Here is a 19630-nt window from a genome sequence, read left to right on the forward strand (position 1 = left end):
CGTTGTATGGTTTATAATGCTACCGAAATGTTTAAATGTTCTATAACAGAATTCGTTGCTTGCTCTTCACATAATGTTAATATACATTGTCTACATTCAGTTTAGTGTGTATCCTTCATTTATGGACATTGTCTCTTCATAGATATGACATATATTCGATGTAAGCAGTGAGATATTAACAAATGCAATTCGGGATATAATGCATAGGAAAGGTTTTGCTAAAGATTTGTAGACTGTTGTACCTCACAAATAACGTTTGTGGTATACTGCAGATGCATCCCCGTATTTAATTATGGAGTACACAGAACACGGAGACTTACGAAACTTTCTGAAGAAAACTCGTCAAAGAATTTCACGTATGAGTGGTTTTCAAAATCAGCTTATCAATTTTATTTTTGATATTGCCAGAGGAATGGATCATCTAGCTGGACTTGAAGTAGGTTTGTCACGAATCACCTTTTTAGTTATGTGGTGCATGTAAAAGTATACAATTCTCCTGGAGGCAATATTTCGCCCAGTTAAACGCTGTATTCATTGCTTTGATAAAGTTTGTGTATGATGTTGATTAGCGAGTATGAGAGTGTCAACTCTACAGCACGTGGAGGGGTGGCAGTCATAAAAATGTAACAACTTTGCCCAGTTATTAAACCACTCTTTTTTTTAGAGTGGGGATTATGGCAAGCGGTTTTGACTGTAGCATCATCCTATGTGACTGGGTGCTTTACGGTTGAGCCTTATCGAACACTTACTGTACATAATTGTATAGTCCAATGACAGATTAATATATGTTATATGTATCGCTTACAATTAGTTCTAGCCTTTTTAATGATCGTAGACAAAAACAACAAAGCTAAACTGGCGAGTATTTTCTTCAATACGTGTTATTTATACTACACCGTAATGCATTCTACGTAGTAGGAAAATAAGGTATGTGGTGTATGTAAATAGTTATAAACGTCATTTGTGTATATAAAATATACTGTCAGTTCACCATTGCTACGCTATTACAGGTTGTCCATGGTGTCTTACGTCGAACTGTATCTTGTGTTTGAGTATTGCCAGACTATACTTGCAAAATATCCAATTTTTGTTACTGTAACAAGGTCATGGAAACCTCAATGGCTACTGATAAAGTGAAGGTGTGGTACCTCGAGTGAATTTCTTGTTTAATTCATATGGTACTTAATAATAATATTAATAATTTTAACAACAACAACATCACCATCAACAACAAAAAACGGCAAGGTATAGTAATCATCACCATCATCATCATCGATATCATCTTCATCATCATCATCATCCACCAATGTATTCTTCCACCACTTCATGATCAACATTGTTATCTTCATCATCATAATTCACTAGGCAAAATGATAGATATACAATAATATACACACATATACTGACTATCTACATTTTTCAAATACAGTAATATTACATGTATGTATGCTATCAAATTCCACATGTACAGTGTACATTTTGTGTGCAAAGATCTGCTTTACGTATGCTCTTGTTCTACATAGATATACTGTACGTATATTAACGCATTAATATTGATCTGTTCCATATGCAAAGATATACGTAACATATAAAACTAATATTGTGTTCCATGTGTGTAAATATACGTAAATATACTGAACGCATATCAAGCATATTGCCCAGTGACTATTTTCGGCGTCACCATAATCACCATCTTTATTGTAATCATTATCATCACTGCAAACAACCTCATGACCATCATCATCATCATTATAATAATAATCGTCATCATCATTATCATCATCATTATCATCATCATTATCATCATCATCATTATCATCATCATCATTCTTCCAAATATATATTTTTTTCGTATCGCGTTAATATCATGTTCTGCTATTTGCGTATTGGTTAGAATCAGTCAATAGATGTCTACTTAAAGAACGAGGCTCTTAATGAAGGCACTATGAATGCTAAAAGTGATGTTTGGTCCTTCGGTATTTTGATGTGGGAGATTCTGTCTTTTGGTGAGTTAATAATTTTTGACCACGGAAAAGAGCTTTGCAAAACATACAAACAGACACATACACACAGGTATATACACTCACACATTATAGTAATTATGCGCTTACTGTTTATCCTCATTATTTTAGTTAATCAAACAACATGCTAGCATATACTTATGTATACACCTTTACACTCATGCATGGTACCGCCTATATCAATCTGTCAACTTATCCACCAATCCATCCATCACTTTGCCTAGCCACCAAATGACTCTCTCAACAGTTATGAAAGGAAAACGTTTACCACTTTTCTTTGTATTATTTAAACGTTATAAAGCCAGAAGCGCATCGCTTCACAATTATTCGTGTACTCGACAGAGATCGCACTCGTACAAACAAGTGTATTCGGGATTTTACTTACATTGATTGCGCATGCCCTACCATCGGTGTCGCCTTCCCACTTGTCCTCTGATGATGGCGCTGTGCGCTCCAAGCAAAGCCTTTCTGAGAATAGCGGTATAGCACAGACGTTGCCCCGTCAGATGATGGTCTTAAAACGAAGAGTTGCCCTGTGATATCCTATTTTAATGCAGTGATTAAGTAGACAAGTCAGCGAAAATAATAAGAACAACACAGAAGACGGTGAACTTAGTAACTTGTACCTTGAAACGTTATACTAATAAGCAATAAAATATTTTGCTTCCAGGACGGAAATCTTACAGCGATGACGAAGAAAACAAAGTCATCCAAAAAGTTAAAAACGGATTCAAACTCCCCATGCCTGGAGATTGTCCTTTGCATCTGTGAGTAGTTAAACGGATCACTATATTTTCCCTTGCGCTTGTTGATCTCAGTCAATGTTATAAGACATTTCTTCGCTCACTAAAATTAAACAACATCATCAAAGAAGTGACTCGATAGCGAAGCGTCACATATATAATCACCATATTCTTACTTATACGTTCCTCGTTAACCAGGTACAAGTTGATGAATTCCTGTTTGGAAAGGTCGCCATCTGACAGGCCGACATTTAAAGATATTATGAAGGATTTGTCATCGTTTGAACTAGGTTGAAATGAAAGCCAGGGAAAGTAAGTTATTTTCAAAATCGTTATATTATCCAAAAGTGAGAGCGCTGTTTGCCCCAGTCTAACGCTAGACATTACGATTATCACCACAAACAACGTTTCTGTTTTTTGTTGCTTTTGACGTGTCGCATTCAAACATTTGGTGTAAAATCATTATGCAGGCGATATGCTGAATGATAAATTATTCATCAACCTTTTGTGACTAAATATCGTGACGTGTGGTGAAAAATCGTTAAGCAAATGTATGTGCAATGAATGTTTTTTTTTTTCAGATGAGGAATGGTATATTGAGAGACGAGCACTGTGTATCTGATAGCCATTTAGACTAAAGTAAAGAAAATTATATTATATGTGCTGATGTGAAATTTTTGTTTATTAACAGATAGTATAATATATAATACCACAACCTTCTTTTTTGCAGGATTACCGTGTGTATATGTCGGATCGATCACGTTAAGCGCAAGTCACATAAGAGAAGAAATCCCGTTTGTATTCATTGATATCAAAACAAACTAAATCCAACAAGTTGCAGATGACCAACTGCGTAACTGGTATAAGAATTAATAAAACATTGTTTTGTGTCGGTCTCTATGTTTTTTTATAGTGACCAACTGCGGTTAAATTTTAGAAATGTACTTTTTGCTGTACAATATCCATAGCAGTTCTATATGTTATACATAAACAAAAGGAAAAGTGAAGCACATTTATAATAGGTAAATAAATGAAAAAAGCTTGGAAAAATTCAAGAACAACGCTTCATATTTTTCTTGCAAAGTATACAGTAATGTTCAGCTGTGAAGAATAAAAAAGATTAATAGTCAAAACACAAAATAGCGACATAGCCGAGACACAAATAACTTAAGCGTAGGGAATCTAAACTAAAACGTCGACTAAAAATACCCAACATTTTGTATATTTTGTGGACAGATAAAACTAATCCTCTGATTGAGAAGGCTCGTCAACATTGTATTTCGTGTTAACGTCTGAACGAAGTGGTACAATTCTTCTGATACATTGTCAACATCCTTATAGGCTTTTGTTGACGTCTTACTGTAATGTTTCATTTAGTCCTAGAATGGTTAATATTGCACAGACGATTACTGAATCAGATATATCCTACGTACACTCCCTTCTTTATCTATAGCATTCGATCCTCAATCCATGATGTAAAAAATGAAATAAAGAGCTTTAGGGGTCCCTTAAAATCGGTTTCATGTTTGCTTCTTTCCATATCGTTTTATGAGTGTTTTATATTTGTACATTGTCCTCTCCATAAACATTTTTCGTGTATTTTTATTTATATAATGTATACACATATTAAAAAACAATCTTTTTTAAAGGTAAATTCCCTCAGAACGTCATTGCGTATGGCAATAATTTAATAAACAAATTATTAAGATTACGTTTGTATTTTTTGTCAAAAAACCACTGTAGACGAACGGAAAGTGTGCCATCTCTTTAGTTTCACCATTCAAAATTAAATACTATGTTTCGACAATGCATATGTTACTATGCTTCTGAGTCTGTGTCTTTCTCTGTTTCAGTATCTTTCTCATTATTCAGCGAGACAGCGTCTAAGTTAGTGAAGTCCGCTCGTTTTCACGCATATACAACCCTTTTTGTCAATCTTCAGCCGCTAGGCTGTATAGTAGCCTGATGCAATATCCGTCGTGCCTTGAAAACACGTACCTTTAAATAACGGGCATCGAGTAAAGGTCAAAACGCCATTGTTTGTTTTATCATCTTTCCTCAATTCTAAATCTTTTGACACAGAGGAACCTGCATGTAACACACGTCGTGTACGAGAAATCGTAAAAACTTGACACACAGACATCAGCTCCTAAGTAAGTGGAAGAATGTTAATTTAATAGCTTGTAAATGTAATGATAAGCGCATGTTTATATCTGACGTACAGACCCGCTGGTGCATGTATCATGTAAAGTTATGTCTGTCCGTCATTTCTGCCTTCCGTGTTGCGGCCATGTTTACAATCAAGGACTGAGACATGGCTCTCTAGAGGTATGTAACAGATGTACAACAAGTCTTTTAGACGACTTCACGCACTACAAGATGAGAAATATCGTTTGTTACCATACGGGCAGTTAAGTCTGGTCTGTTTTTGTTCCGTCAGTAATCAGGTTATGCATATCCCGGAGATACAACCAAGCAGCTTAATGCACCGCTGATCTGTTGTGTGCTACTCTGGAACGCCACCATTGTGTACTAACGCAAGCATTCGACACCAAACAAATAATGCTTAATATATTTCACTAAGTTTCATTAAATATCGTACACCAGTTACCACATGTAAATAAATAGGGATTTTAGTAATTTTAGGTTAAGAGTAGTTATACAGTACTTGTAATAGTTGCATCGATCAATTTTGTGTACATACCGGTATAAGTACATGTATTACTGTAAAGCGGGCTTGTTCCGGTATTTTTTTTTTTGAATGTCACAGCTTCTGTCAGTTAAATGTGGAGTAACAGACTATTTCTTTTCTGAATTAACACACTTTAATAACGAAAAAACTTTCGTCCTAGTTTTTGCCCTAATCCTAAATTGTTTTTAATTTGAACTTCAGTAATGAAGTTTTCTTCTCGTTCACAAAGGAAACTGACAAGGAGTGGAGTAGTGGCAGAATTTCCAATGTGTCTTCTACACTAAAACGTCATCCAAGAAAAAATAGCAAAACAAACGTGCCGCAAGTAGATACTTTTAAAGTATTCTAACTCAAAGATAGACTTTAATTACCTAAAGCTAGCATTATAACTTTTATATATTTTGTCGAGGAAGACAAAACAGATTCTTTGATACAAAAGCTAGGCATTTTTTTATTTATAAAAGCGTCTGAAGGAATTCGGTACAATTCTCCTTATGTTTTATCAGACCATGTACAGGCTTAAATAACCACTTCCCTGCAACATTGCTTTCAGTTCTAAATGTGGTCAGTATTACACAGGCGATCACAATCTAAGACATAGCCTCTGTACAATTATCTTCTTCTTCGAGGACATTCGAAAATCAAAACAAGGCTTACATTGTTCAATTATTCATAAGTTTATTCAGATTTTAAGAGTTCTTTGTATTTACTTCTATTAATATCATTTTGCACTTGTCTTGTCCTACTTGTTTGCGCACTGTCTTCTCTATTGGCATTTTTGCACTCTGTGAAATTTAAAATTGTCCGTATTAAGAGAGCTAAGAGCAAAATCCTTTGTGATCGATTCTTACAAAATACTGTAGAATTCCTGATCATCCAGTACAGGAATCCAGGCCTACTTAAAGAATTTATCATGAATTCCCTCAGGATTCAAAGTTATTCTTCTACATTCCAAAATACAATCCAGCATAATTCTCTGTGGATACAGCTCTTTTATTTCAGATATATATATATATATATATATATATATATATATATATATATATATATATATATATATATATATATATATATATATATATATATATATATATATATATAACAAAATCTTAGAATTTGGATGGTCTCAACAAAACACAACTTATGGTTCTTACAGTGACAAGCTTTCGCCTTGTTCACAAGGCATCGTCAGGTCCAACTGATGAACAGAATCCAGGGGGTAAAGTACAGCCAACGGGAAAGTACAGGTGTGAAAAAAAAGGGACAATAGGGTGTTACCGGATTGCGTATAATATATATATATATATATATATATATATATATATATATATATATATATATATATATATATATATATATATATATATATACTTTAAACTTTTTTTTAAATTACACTTCCTTTGAACGTTATTTCGTACGGTAATGATTAAATTAATGCATTGTTGAGATAACCTTTCAGATTTTATTAAAAATAGAGTGTAGACGAACTTCAAATGTGCCCTGTTCTTGGTTTCAATATTAACAAAGAAATTATTTACTTAGTCTGATATGTATATGTATTATGTCCCTGTGTCTTTCTCTCTTTAAACAGCGGGGTGGCGTCTAACTTAGTCATGTCTACCCTTGTTCGTGTGTCTGACACTTAATGCCATACAATTAATGTCACAAGAACATTCTAGTCAAGAGTATGCGACTGTTTAAAGTCAATGTCAACTGCTATTCTTTATAGTAATTGTGTTTCTCAATATCCCTTAGGCGTCGAAAACCTGTATCTTTAAATACCGGGCCTCGAGTAAAGGTCGCAAACATGAATGTTTGTTTTCTTGTCCTATGTCAAATCTAAATCTGTTAACATACAGGTACCCGTATGTAACACATACCAGAGCCGTGTCTAGTTGACACGCTGACGTAAATTTGTAAGTACGTGAAGAGTGTTAATTGATTCGCTCTTGAATGGCAAACGCGTGTCAATATCTGAAGTTCAGACCCTCTGGTGCATGTCGCATTTTTAGCTGTATCTGTCTGGCATTTCTGCCTTCAATGTTGCGGCCAGCCTACATGAATGTTTACAAACAAGGGACTGTGAAATGGCTCTCTAGAGGTATGTTACAGATATACCCACAGGACGACGTGACGCATACAAAGACATATTGTTTGATACCATATTGGCAATTAGCCTGGCCTGTAATTGGTTCGTCACAGTAACCAGGCTAGGGTGTTGCAGTAATACCTTGTACTATCACCAATTCCGTGTAATTGCTGATCTGTCATAAATATGGAACGCCAACATTAAGAATTAACCTACATCTCACCAATAGGGCCGTATTTCACGTAGTTTCATTGAATAACTTACACCGGTTAGCATGTGTTTTAAGCAAAATGTACAGCAAGTCGTTAAAGTACCATTACAGTACCTGAAATCGTTGCTTCCGTGTACTATGTGTACATACGGGTACAAGTAAATTCTTACTGTAAAATGAGCATTTTCTAGTAATTGTATGATGAATATTTATGCTTCAGTTAGTTAAATGAGAAGTATAGATGGTTCCCTGTTTCTGATTTATATGCTTCAAAATATAAACAAATTTCTACACATGTCATATATGATAAAGCAAACACTGAACAAAATGCTTGATATACGCTTGGAATACTTACGTACATTGACGTATAGGGAGCACAATATTAATTGCATACGCAATGTATATTTTGTACATGGATGCCAATACGTTGACATGCGTAGAGTATTTCTATTTAGATCATGAATATACGTAATGCAGATCTTTGCACACTAAGTGTACACTGTAGTTTTGTAATTTTAAGTATAAGTACGTGTATACTTAACGTATTTGACACATGTACAGAATCAGTATATGTGTATATATTGTTGTATATCGGGCATTTTGTTCAGTGAAATGCGAACTTCAGTCATGAAGTATTCTTATATTTCATTAAAAAAGTGTTTAAGAACGAGGTAGTGGCAGCATTTAAGTATGTATTTCACAAGGAATCAAGGAATATTCTGATAATCGAACAAATTTGCCCGCGCAGTTAACTTTAAAACATGAGCTGGTAATTTCGTTTATGTTTATGAATGCTGTTTAGGAAATTGCGATACATCTTCTTCCCTCAGTTTATTAATATGACATTAAACTGGTCCAATAATCATTTTCATTCAAGGTGATACATTACCGGGTCCATGGGACATTTGAGATTTACAAATTTAGGTAGGATCATCCTGAACCACTGATAGTTAGTGGTGGTACCAGGTGTCCGGAATGGGAAAGCGTACCCTACTAGCATGCTACACCCGTCAGGATTGGTGCAAAAATTGTCTAAATATTGTGTGAAGTGATACAGTATATGAATCACTGTAATAAGTCAAAGCCGGGAATGCTGTCGCTAATCATTTGAGTGACAGTGGTTTCATATTTGGCCACAATGTCATCATATCGACCGTAGACATTTTTGAAAATCCTCACGAGTCTTTTGGATGTATATCCCCGTCTCACTAGTTTTGATACCAATAAGCTTTGTCTCATTCGAAAATTATTAAAAGATAAGAAGTTATCTAAGCCAACTGCGCCCCTTACGTATCTTTAGCATGGTGAAGCTTATATTCATTTCTCGGCGTTATAAACTAAAAGACCTTTCATTCTTTATGACGGTTTTTAAATGATGCTGCCTTTGTCAGCTTCCACGGCCTTTTAAATAATTAGAAAACGTTTTTAAAAACATTTATTGCAGGCATCACAGGGATCACGAAACAAGAATACCTTGTTCTCAATATCCTGTCTAAAATCGTAAAAAGGAATTGATGCAATTGTAATTAAATCAAATTAATTGGTCGTAATAAATAGTTGAGACTATTATCATGAAAATACTCCTGAAACACACCGCTACTTTAGTTAGAAATTAAGAATTTCCTATAATATTAAGAATTTTATTTATGTTACAGTGTATGTATTACGTTAATATATTATAGTTTATAGTCAGTATTTCATTTTCCCTAACCACTTTAGACCGAGCGTCGTCAAGTTGTATGCGTACAAACGAATAGAATGAAGTATATGAAACTTCTTTGGTGTTGGTTTTATCTGTGCGCTGTTACCTTTACCACAGTGTCGGCCACTTCAGAAGGTGAGTCTCGTTTAATTGGCTTCGTCTATTCGTAATATATATATTCATCAGAAAGAGTGCCCTGTGTATTAAAAGTTACAGAAGGTGATGCATCTCGTTGTATATTCAGACCTGTAACGGATTGAAAAGGCTTCTTGGTACAAATTGTCCAGGATCGATGCTTGAATCTTGATGGTTTCTTAAAACGTACAAGATACAATTTTTTATACCCTAATATTTAAAATACCAGAGGCATTCGCTGTTGTTGTCCTAGTCATGTTGTACACCATCGCATAAAATGATAGATACGATCGATATTTAGTATTATGCACAAGTTTAGGGCATTTTAACATGTATGCCTTCAGACTCTGTATTCATTTTTGTCGCTTGGCTGTTGTTTTACATTAAATTGTGCTTGCAAGGCAAATTTGTTCGTACAGTCACTTTTTGAAGGTTTTTATTTCTTTTAAATAGTAGGGAAAAAAAGATGAGTGTACAGGAACATCCTTATTCAGAGTAAGGGCCGCCTATGCAGTAAGACAGACTACCAAAATGAGCATAGGTGTGAAGGACGGAAACCCGCTAATAATCAACTGCAATTGCAATTAACATTGGGCATGCCATATCTCAAAATATTGAATTGAATTGTTCATTTAACCAGATAAAAGGACAATTACAAGAAATATATTACAGTCACTGTGAAAGTATGACTTTATCTGGTTTGGACCATAGAAATAGTCCATAAGGACTAGTCGAGTCTATGGCCTACTACTCAGTTAATAACTGCAAACGATGATGCCATAGAGGGCTCAAGTAAGACATGTTTATTAAAGAGTTCTCTCCCGATACTTTTTTAAGTCATTAAACACCTTTAAGTAAAATTACTTGCTTTTTCGGAGAATTTGAATAAACATGTCGGTCTTGCCTTTTCCCTCAGCAGCCTTAAATGAGTCCTTAGTAATAATTACTTTAAAAATGTTACACCGGCGTTTTGTCGGTTTATAGTTACGTTTGTTAGTGATTCTTTCTACGAACACTTTCCGTTCATTCAAAATGAAAAAGACGCGTTGGTCATCTGTTTTAAAATGTAAATTCAAATGACTAAAGAGTCAAACATGTCATTCTGATACCAGGTACTCTACGAGCCATCAACCTGACTTGCACTGCTGATAATATCACAATCAAATGGCAAATAGACGAAGTAAAATTTGACTTCGCGGTCAGTCTTACTATGGCGAGTAATAACACTGGTGGAGATAGTGATGGAGATTCAACGGCGAGTCGTTTAATGAAATGCACGGGTATGGATACAGTCGTCAATATTAGCAAGATTACACAAGTGGAAAGAGAAGAAGGTCCAAGGTAGTCCACACTTGCACGCCTAAGCTCATCACAGTGACTGGACACCGGGCAAAAAGCCAAAGGAAAAGAAAACATTTCAAGTTGATGTTGATTACTACCAGGAACATGTGTAAAAAGAGAAACCCGGCAGGGAAATCTACTAATGGTAACGTTAACAAGTAAAATTATACAATATATCATAATTAACCAGTTTGAATTTATGACAGGATAGTGCACGGTTTTGTTCCAGGTGAAGTAGTTTGTAGTAGTAGTAGTAGTAGTAGTAGTAGTAGTAGTAGTAGTAGTAGTAGTAGTAGTAGTAGTAGTTTTTCAATGGAACTTTTATTCCAATAATAAAAGTCGTGTACAAAAATACAAAATTGCACTCAGCTGTACACGTCAATCTGGTGCAATCAATAAAATCAAAAGAAATCAAAAAAGGTTCAAACTGAGAATCACAAGCAGCGTTCACAGAAAAAACACACAGAAGCACTGAGGTTGATACTCCATTGGGTCTTGACGTGGAGACCAAAACGTCGATGACATCACTAGATAACTGGTAGTATAAAATTGACATCAGGCGATGAGATGACTACCAAAGCGTACGTGCATCCAGCCTAAGGTGAAAACCACTATATGGATCACATCAGGTGACAGGTGTTAAAAAGTAGCATCACGTGAGATTGGTCGGACCAATGTTGACAGCTGGACGTCAAGATAATAGGCAGCAATAACGCTAACACAATCACAGTGGTTAGCCTGAAACAAAGCAAAGTGTATGTCCCTCCGACAACTGTCCGAACCATGAAAATGATTCCCGTGAGGAGTACGGTGCCCAGGGCATAGACTCGAAGCTACTCGAGCCTCAGTTATCAGAAGTGTAGCCTAATGCTGTAGAGTGTATGCAGTGTGTTAATACACAGACCTAACAAGCTTACCTCACGAGAGAATATCAGCAATTTTCAGTTTTCCTTCACTAACAGAAGCTAAAACATTGTTCACACACCAAAATCTATCAAAATTTGTGTTCTCGCGGGAGAAGAAACCATGGTAAGCGTATTCATTTAGTATACGCGAACGTAGACGAGATTTAAAGGCGGTAATAAGGTCACCAGACAGGTGCGGATCATTTTCAGTGATGGCTTTACGACGAGTCATGTGAATAACAAGTTTTGCAGTGTTGAAAATATAGTTTAAAAGGGCATGGATACTTTTATCCATAATAGTTTTAATAAAAGGTGGGCCCCATTACAAACCACCAGTAAGTAGTAGTAGTAGTAGTAGTAGTAGTGGTAGTAGTAGTAGTAGTAGTAGTAGTAGTAGTAGTAGTAGTAGTAGTAGTAGTAGTAGTAGTAGTAGTAGTAGTAGTAGTAGTAGTAGTGGTGGTGGTGGTGGTGGTGGTGGTGGTGGTGGTGGTGGTGGGGTGGTGGTGGTGGTGGTGGTAGTAGTAGTAGTAGTAGTAGTAGTAGTAGTAGTAGTAGTAGTAGTAGTAGTAGTAGTAGTAGTAGTAGTAGTAGTAGTAGTAGTAGTAGTAGTAGTAGTAACTAAAACTGATGCTGATGAAATGGACAAAATGCTTCGACATGCGCGTAGCATATATATTATATTGACGTATATGGAACACAATAATTATTAATTGCATACGCAACGTACATCTTTGATATGGAACATTAAAATACTTGATATGCGCAGTGTATATCTATGCATATCATGAGTATACGTAATGCAGATCTTTGCACACTAAGCGTACACTGTAGTTTTGCATTTATTAGTATACATGCGTGTATACTTAACGTATTTGACACGTGTACAGAATCAGTTTATGTGTATATATTGTTGTATCAAGCATGTTTCCCAGTGATGCTTCTGCAGCCTTTATTGGTGATTATAATAATGCATATACTAGTGTCATTCTTTTCGTCTTATTCTGTTCCTTGTTTTATTCAAGCTACAGAAGAGACGAAGAATCATACGTTACTTGTTTTAGTGATACTCTTGCCATTGATAGCCGGGACCATATTCATAGTTCTTGTCTACTACGGAATCAGTCGTGTAAATAGAAGAAGCCAGAGGTATACATTTGGTAAGCATTAGTACTTTTAATTGATTACTCTCATGGCAACTATTTGTAGTGATTTTAAGGCCACTCGCAGGTGGTTTCTTCAAGGAGTTTGGCTGTTTAAAATAGTGTTTTCATATTTTACTCATCAAGATACTGAGCTACGATGTGATTAATAAGACAAGTTTGATTAATCTTCCTCTCGTAATATACTTCTGAGTACAACTTATAACTGGTACGCTGTAAACTACTGTAGCGTAATTCTTTCTTATACGTATAATACGTTACTGAACAAATGTGATATATATGGCCGGATATTTTTTGATGATACAAATAGAACTTGATTTGCGAAATGCCAAACAACTAAACATTTTTCATTGACGGTTATCCCGAAGAGAAAATTGGGATTTTAAGTTAAGGAAGGAGTACACCTTGCAATACAGGTATAAAGAAATAGGCTAAGCAATTACACAAGCGAAAGTTGTTCTAGCAAGGTCAACATCAGAATAACAAAGCGAGGAGAATTTCTTCCACTAAGACACTGCAAACCATGCAATGATCTGACAAGACACAACATTTTTTTCTCACAAATTTTGTTATACACCCAATGAAGCCGCTTACGAACATCTTGCCGAAAATATGTTCTGAATCTTCCAAGGGCAAATTTAAACAGCCATTTCAAATATAAAGCCGTCAATGCATGCTTTGTCTAAAAGTAGACCACAGACCTTATTTTGTGTACAAAGGTAAACTTGTACACGATACCACTACTATACTATTTGTATAAAGGTTGCGGGCATTCAACTTAATAGAAAGCTTTTCTCTTCATGATGTCATGGCGGATTCAAGTGCCTGATGACCGCGGTCGAGCCATGTATTGTTTTTGTATCAGACACATGATTGCCTACCGAACTTTGTGATTCGCAAAATGACATAATGGTGCAGGTCAAAATCTCTTTTGAATCGGATCGGTAACTATCTGTACAGTATCTCATGTGTTAAATATACAAATCACGCCCGTCTTTGCGCTGTCAATACACATTGAAACTCAATAACTGCTATCTTGAAAAAGCTTGTTCGAAACCATGATTTAACACAAGTTTATTTTACTAATGAGAAATGTTCAGCTCAGCTGACATTAATGATTTATAGCTGTGTGGTCATAATTTGATCACGACCTGTACATGTCATCGATACAGAAATCTATAGAACTGGAAAAAGGTTAATGCCAGCCATGTTTGAATGTTTTTTTTATAATTAGGTTGTTTCAAGATCAAAGGAAATTTGCTCAGCAGGTCTTTGTGGTACCATCTCCAGTAATATGAAACAGCATTAAGTCTGCTCTCGAATCGTTAACGAAACTAATAGGTCGTGTTTCGCATAGCTGTACCATGACACCATGTACTCAAGCCAGAGGACTTTGATCGCATAGGTTTTGAAAGGCTATGATAACAAGCGACGTTTATCACCACGATTGATTGCTCACTTTGTCATATGTGCTTAGTCAATACAGATAACCTGTGGACTCATAGGACAAGTCATAAACACAACATATCTCAACGCAACTTAAAATAAAAAAAAATGATCTCTTGTACTCGACAGAAACATAAACTTGCTTCACAAGCCCATTGAATGTTAAAAATCACCCGTGTACTATGCACAAAAAGCCAGTACAAAACTCGTACTAAAATGTCACTAATGCAGGGGTCACAGAAGTTTGTAGTGACATAGACTTGCTTGAAAACACTACCAAGAAACGCCCACTGTTAGTTTTCTATGTATTTCGCACCATTTTAATTGATTCGCGTGATTTAATGTTTCAGGTGCTATATTTCGAAATGATGAACCTATTTACGACGAAGTGAGAATTACCATAGATGCAGGTAATTTCCTAAAACGCCTCATTTTTAAGAAATCTACCATAGACTTTTGCATACATACATACATACATACATACATACATACATACATACATACATACATACATACATACATACATACATACATACATACATACATACATACATACATACATACATACATACATACATACATACATACATACATACATACATACATACATACATACATACATACATACATACATACATGCATGCATGCATGCATGCATTCATACATACATACATACATACATACATACATACATACATACATACATACATACATACATACATACATACATACATACATACATACATACATACATACATACATACATACATACATATATACATATAGACTGAGGACATAAAATATATACATATGCCTATGAATCTTCCAACAACTTTATGTTATGCAGTAGTAATGCAGAAATACTAGCAGACATACAGAAATGGGAACAAAAATACATAATACTTAATCTACATTTTATAAAATTATGTATTTTTCTTTAAAAGCGTATTCGTGTATTTGTGTTTGTGTATTGCAAAGGTGGAAGCATGGATCTTGGAGATTATGAAGAAATTCCTGCAACGAGGAAAAATGAATACCAGGAGGCAGCGAGTACTGATGTATTTCGCCAAAGGGTAAATTAACTAGTTATTTGTTTTTGTTTTGTTTTGTTTTTGAGAGAGAGAGAGAGAGAGAGAGAGAGAGAGAGAGAGAGAGAGAGAGAGAGAGAGAGAGAGAGAGAGAGAGAGAGAGACGAGGGAGACTTCGCTCCTCTCCTGCTGCCAATAATGCCCATCTTTTAGCGGCCAACATTGCCACTGGGTAATCCATGAGCACTTTCCTCGCATTATACAGCCTAATACCAGTATCAGTATTGACATTTCCTGTTTTAAAAATAAAACACAGGTTTATTGCTTGTTCTCACACACGCACATGTTGCTAGTTTCCATATTTATGAATATCTACCGTGTGTTACTTATATTTCTCCCCGGACATCTTGCTTTAACTTTAAATGTTTTCGAATAAATATGGTAGTAATGCGAACTACATCATCTATTTTGAGCATCACTTTTACTCATAAAATTAATATCATTTGATTAAATTCACCTTGTTCTATTCTGTAATTTCGCAAACTTTTAGAGGTTAAAGAGTGACGCCCGATACACTTTACCGCTGCCAGCCAAGCGCAAATCTACAGCGTACATGAAAATTGGCCAACATATATTTGATGTACCAAGAGAACGTATACACATTACCGATGTCCTTCACAACGGCACGTTTCATCAGATCGTCAAAGGTGAAGCCTGGTTTATTGGTGGCAAAGATGGCTCCGTCCATGTGGTAGTCAAAACGTCAAAAGGTACTAAGCAAACATTTTAGGCGGAGTATGTTTTTCAATTTACGAACTTGACTGTTGACCCCAATACCTTGTGGTTATTTCGTACGCTTATATGTCCATGTGTTACTATTAAAAATAAAAAATGCACTTAAATATGAGAATTTGTGACTATCGAGAATTCTGATTTGTCATTGCGTTTGAATATATTGAATTACTTGAATGAAGAATTATTGTGCATTGTAAAGTGTGCCTCTAAAATACGGATAGTTTACAATCGGATTCGAACCCACAACATACGGCATCAGTCGCCCAGCTGAGAGGCCTGAGACAGAACCAGTCGGCTAAATCTCCACTCCCAAAAAAGAGTGGTTCAATAGCCGGCTAAGTTGTTACATTTTCTGACTGAGACCTTTCAACACGTTGTAGAGTTCGTGAAGCACTCACGCATGCATGCTCACTATCATACATCGCACATACACACTTTATCGAGGCGAAGAAACGAATTTCATCGCTTTAACTGGGCGAACATACTAATCATGTTTTGTATGACACATGTTAGCCGTATGACCATGTCGATTTTTTTATGACAGCAAATAATGACTGTGACAGTAATGAACTGATATTTCATGAAATCGAGTTCTACAAGTCACTCCCTGTAAACAAGAACATCACCAAGATGCTTGGTTGCTGCAGAGAAATAGGTAAGCGTGCTAGTATGAAAGCAGTGATTTACATTCTGCACGTACAATAGTTTGCTCAATTGAAAATCTTAGATATGCATGATGCTGTTCTGATGTGTGTGAGTTAAATCCAGCTGTTGGCTAAGTTTTTACTTTAAGGTACATCTGTATCAAACCATGTTTAATTGTAAGCTTATATTCCAAGTTACCGATCATAAATTGCATAATTTACACTTATTACAGGCTTATCTCCATATTTGATAACGGAATATTCCTCATACGGGAACCTAAAAACGTTCCTAACAAACAACAAGCAGGACCTTTCATCCGCCTCTGATTACCGTCGAACTCTATTTTATTACGCAATTGACATTGCAAATGGTATGGCTCATCTTGCAGATTTACAGGTATGTTTACACGCAATGAGTGTTGTTGTTGTTTGTTTGTTTGTTGATTTTTTTGAATTTCGTGTACCCATAGAACGTGTAAATATGAAGGATGTTTTTTTTACAAAGTTACGGTCTTATTTTAAATGTATTGAAGAAGAGTAGGTGTCATAGTTATTAAAAAAGGTCAATGAAACACGGTAAATAATTGCATGCCAGGAAGTAGAATAGTGCATAGCCATGAACGAAGCTAGAAACCTGCAAAAAACGATCTGTTCAACAAACGAAAAGATAAATGAGGAAACCGAAAGCCAATTTGGTGTCGACATATCGTACGAGTTCTCAAATGTAAACATTGTCTCATTTACCTTCACTTTTCTGCCATTCGTTTTTTCATCTTGTTTTCCGTAACCGATATGTTCCGACTGACTCGTCACCTAGAAAAGTACATTTTCGATTGGATGTCATTTCAGGCATTATTTACAACTTGACTAAAACAAGCTAGGATGTCCAATATCCTAGGTGACTTCTCCCCTGACGAAATATCTTGCATTTCAATTGTATTATTCTTTTTTACATCAAGCATAAACTAGTCCGAGTCAACCTACAGTGTTTCTAACACTTTGTGTCTATATAATTCGATATCATTCTTGTTCCAGGTAGTACACAGATATCTTGCAGCAAAGCATATCTTAGTTTTCAAGGGAAATCGGTGCAAGATTGCCAATTTTACGTATTCAAGCGGTGTAATCGACTCTAACAGAGTGCTAAGCATTATGGCGGTAAGTGTCGTTTGTCACTTTCGATCATTATGCATATCAGACATATTTTATATTAGATAATGCAAGCTAAGATATCTTCATCCGTCCACATTATCCGTTACCATGTACCAATATGTCTGATTCCTACAGAAAGACTTTCCCTATCAATGGATGTCCGCCGAGGTGTTGACATTCAAGGAATTCAGTACAGAGAGTGACATGTGGGCTTTTGGAATCCTTATGTGGGAACTCTTTACCCAAGGTAAGTATATACAATATCTATATCGGCACAGCTCAATTAAAATATTTCGTATATACTTGACAATTTATTATAATATGATTAAGATTTTCCTGCTCAGTGCATTAACAGAACCCGCTTAAAACTAAACGATAGAAATGTATCTAACTTTGCTTTAAGTTTTGATACAATGTAAATACATTTGTGCCGATTTAAACAAAGAACGGGAGATTGGAATCGTGTTCCGTAAAGCACTGTTTCTACTTTTCGAGAGAAGATGTAAATTGAAGCTTGTAGTCCCATGGCAGTGAACCATCCAAGGTCCCGGCGGGCTCTGCAGCTAAACATTCCTTTAAACCGATTTCTCAAGAGATATTAGTGAATCATTTTATTTATGACATATTGTGTCATTTTGTTTAGGGGTCTGCCATACGAACGAATGTCGGAAAAGGATGTCTACGATAAAGTACCTAAGGGCTACAGACTAAAAAGACCGATCCACTGTCCAATAGAAACGTAAGTGACATAAATAAATCTCGTCATTTCATACATCTCTTCGTTTAAGGTTCCAAGACAAGTAATTGACCTTTTTAAGCTACCAAATCTGTAGTGGTTAATGGCTAAGAACCCCTGTAAATTATATATTTTCGGGAAAGCCTAGATAAAAGACAATATTTTGGTTACCATATTGTCACCATTGTTTACACACCTACCAGGTGACAAGTAGTTTGCATAACCTTTCAAAATTAGGTTTTTCCTATGTTTTGTTTCAATACTTTGAGATATGCGGATAAAATTGTGTGAGCGCAAGTTTTTTTAAGGATCTTCCAAAGTCTGGTTCATAATTTTTTTAAATTATCTAAAACATATTTTATGACAAAAAAACTTCCAGAGCAATGAATTTAACCCTAGGTGGCTTCTTTTAAATTGTACTCCATAAATACTAGGCACGATATAAAATCTGAGACATATTTTTGAAGAGCGTTGTGACTACTTGCATTCCAGATATTTTGAAGTATTGAAACAAAACATAGGGAAGACCGATTTTTGAAAGGTTATGCAAATTACCTTTCACGTGATAAAAATGATGGCGACATTTTGGTTACCAAAGTGTTCAAATATACCTTAGCTTTCAGTGATGTATAATTTTGCGGGGACGGTTCTGAGCTTAATGTTAACCACCAAAAATTGTTAGATGAACAAGGTCAATTACTTGTCTTGGAACATTAAATGTATAGTCACAATAGTACTTATTAAAGATAGTAGCACTGTTGAAATGATTAGGATGACGATGCCGTTGCTGATGATGATGATGATGATGAGAGGACTAATATAAGATATAA

The 19630-nt window shown here is 35.5% G+C and overlaps 2 long non-coding RNA genes across 2 annotated transcripts; both read left to right on the plus strand.

Moving 5' to 3' along the window:
* The first annotated feature begins 14788 nt into the window (after positions 1–14788).
* Positions 14789–16244, plus strand: LOC139127839 (uncharacterized). Its single transcript, XR_011551149.1, has 3 exons — positions 14789–14855; positions 15424–15518; positions 16024–16244. It is a non-coding gene; the product is annotated as an uncharacterized lncRNA (long non-coding RNA).
* Positions 16245–16820: 576 nt separating this feature from the next.
* Positions 16821–18307, plus strand: LOC139127837 (uncharacterized). Its single transcript, XR_011551147.1, has 4 exons — positions 16821–16923; positions 17146–17309; positions 17948–18070; positions 18200–18307. It is a non-coding gene; the product is annotated as an uncharacterized lncRNA (long non-coding RNA).
* The last annotated feature ends 1323 nt before the right edge of the window (positions 18308–19630 follow it).

Source organism: Ptychodera flava, unplaced genomic scaffold (assembly GCF_041260155.1).
Source record: "Ptychodera flava strain L36383 unplaced genomic scaffold, AS_Pfla_20210202 Scaffold_37__1_contigs__length_1687728_pilon, whole genome shotgun sequence".
NCBI classification, from domain to species: domain Eukaryota; kingdom Metazoa; phylum Hemichordata; class Enteropneusta; family Ptychoderidae; genus Ptychodera; species Ptychodera flava.